This window comes from Cryptotermes secundus, unplaced genomic scaffold (assembly GCF_002891405.2).
Source record: "Cryptotermes secundus unplaced genomic scaffold, Csec_1.0 scaffold2482, whole genome shotgun sequence".
Lineage (NCBI taxonomy): Eukaryota > Metazoa > Arthropoda > Insecta > Blattodea > Kalotermitidae > Cryptotermes > Cryptotermes secundus.
The window spans coordinates 237,184-239,642 of NW_019729249.1; the positions used below are offsets into that span (position 1 = coordinate 237,184).

The 2,459-nt window shown below is 39.7% G+C and overlaps 1 protein-coding gene across 1 annotated transcript in view; it reads left to right on the forward strand.

Annotated features, from left to right (window-relative positions):
- The first annotated feature begins 549 nt into the window (after window positions 1-549).
- Window positions 550-2,459, forward strand: part of LOC111865629 (protein TMEPAI) — a 121,678-nt gene continuing 119,768 nt past the window's right edge. Inside the window, exon 1 of the mRNA XM_023853806.2 lies at window positions 550-2,125. The gene's annotated coding sequence lies outside the window, so the exon portion shown is untranslated. The remainder of the gene's footprint in view (window positions 2,126-2,459) is intronic.

Genomic DNA, 2,459 nt, shown 5'->3' on the forward strand with positions numbered 1-2,459 from the left:
GTTGTTGCTTGATGTTTGTTTGGAATGGAATTCGATTTTGTTGGTTACTAGGTTTGTTCTAGAACAGCTGTTCTGACAGTTTGGGGAGAGGTAAAATTTTAAATACCCAACGAAATACGTAGGTACATTCTCTGCCTCTAAGTTGGTTGTAATAATGTAGGCATTTTATTTTTATGTAGGAATGCACGCAGCTTTCTCCTTGTGCTATACTGTGAGCGGCGATTTTTTGAGTCGAACTTCGTAAGTTATCTGGATTGAAGAATTCTCTATGAAATATTGGATAATTTTGAAACGCATAAATCTCCTGAAGTTTATTAAAACTAAGCGAAATTCTCCATTGTGTCTTCGGCTCACGGTTCGTTAAATGTGTGAAGACAATGTCTTCGTCGTTTTATGAACGCAGTATTTGCATCGTGTGAATCCCGCTTACTTTGTTCAGCGACTTTGTTGTTGTCAGGTTGGCTATCTTGCTCCTACTAACCTGCCCTCCGTGGCGAGCTGCAAACGAGCGCAGACTTCAAGCGCTTGCAGTGAATTCAGTTGGTCGTGGTAGGCCGTGGAGGTTGTTTGTTTTGGAAGGGTGTTGGTTGTTATATCGGCTGCGCTTCGACATTTATATCACATAATGCAGTTAAACTTCTCGGTTAAAGAAGTTGCTGGTATTTGATGTGTACAACCGTCAAGTCTGTTTTCTTAACAAATGTTTTCGTGTGATCTGAAACATCCTGAACCTAAAGAATGGTACAGTGAGGGACGTATTTCATCCTAATTTCGAAAATAGAGAATTTTGTTCACAAATGAAAAGAAAACGGCGGTTATATTTTAATGTGAGTGGGCGGTGGATAACACTTGTGTATGGATGATGCTCTTCACTGCCGTGTGACTGTGTTTTAGAATAATCTGCAGTTTCTTGTGGAACCATCAGCCGTTTTCTTCTCTACATTTTGCAACTGTGCACCTTGGTACACGCCCCTATTGTTGAGTTGTAGGTTAAAATATTCCAGAAATTGATAATCATCCAAAGAATTTGAGAGCATAGTTTTCGTTAAAGAATTTCAAAATAACCTTAACCGATTTTTACGTCCATCAATCGTAAAAAAAGCACACACAGTGACGTTATAATTTGGTAGCGCTCCAAACGGAAAAAAAAAGTAGGACGTACCATTGTTGGCATAAGTTCAACTGTTTTAAACTACCAATAAGCGTTATTTGTTGGCACTTGGCCAGTCACAAAAACTGCCATAAGTAAATGTGTGGCCCCGATCCAATATTAGAAACACAAGTGCATTGTTATTATAACTTTAGTATGTTTAGCATTCAGCCCGTTAAGACAAACCAGGATAATGCGGATCTTAATTTGTCGAGTGACGTTTGAACCCAATTAAATAAGGAATTTCCGAGAACGTTTGTCATTACTGTTCAATAAAAGTCAGTTCCACATATAAAAGTGAATTCTACCTGTGGTCGTAATGTTTTGTAGTAAAATGAGTGGAAAGGAAAAGTAATTGTTCTTTATATTTACTTCCAAAATGCTTTTCTGCAATGCTGCTTGTGTTGTCTGTGCAATTCTACATCTTGGAACTGGTTTCCAGCCTAATAATTCACATTCGGTCAGCGACCAGCAGCAGCGAGACGTCAGTAACCGAGGAGGTTAGCCAGACTGTGAACTGCGTTTCAGATGTACGTGGCACGTTCAGTTTTCTGTTGACAACGAGCTTTCACCGGTTCGTCACGCGGCCAATCGGGTTTAGGAGGTTGGTAGTTGGTGCAAGAATTACAGTCATCTTACCGCCAACCGAGAGCCGTACTCCTTTTGTGAACACAGATCCTGCTGATAGCAGGATACATAAAACTGTTAGTAACAACACGACAAGACACAACCAGCTATGGTGTATCAGCAACTATGGACAACATAATCGCAGTGTCGGAAATAGTGGCAATTCGAACATACTTGAACAGTGTCACAACATAGAAAATTGTTGTCGGTTGTTTATTTGTTACCAGAAAGAAATACCAGTTGTGATAGTTTTGTGACAGTGCGCACGGCGGTACTCCAAGAAAGTTGTCGGAATACATCAGCCAGTGTGAATGTCATTGCCTGTACTCCATTCTGAAAACAAAACACGTAAGTCAATGTCTGTAATTGAAATTCTAATTATATATAAGTTCATCTGCTCTGGGCAAAATTGGCTGCTTGTACGGAGTAATGAACATCGCCAATGCTGCCAACAGTGCTTCAGCCAGGTTAGAAATGCCAATCATCAGTCATTTGTCTTGACAGAAGCACCGTTCTGGTCAGATAAAAAAATATAAGAAACACTTTCAGAAAATGGTGAGAAGGGTCTTCATTATAGTTAGCTCTGAAATTAATTGATGAGTTTTGTTGTACCATATAAAAATCCCAATAAAACCAAACAATTAAGTGCGAAATGTTGCGTCCCCACCCCCCCCAAAACACA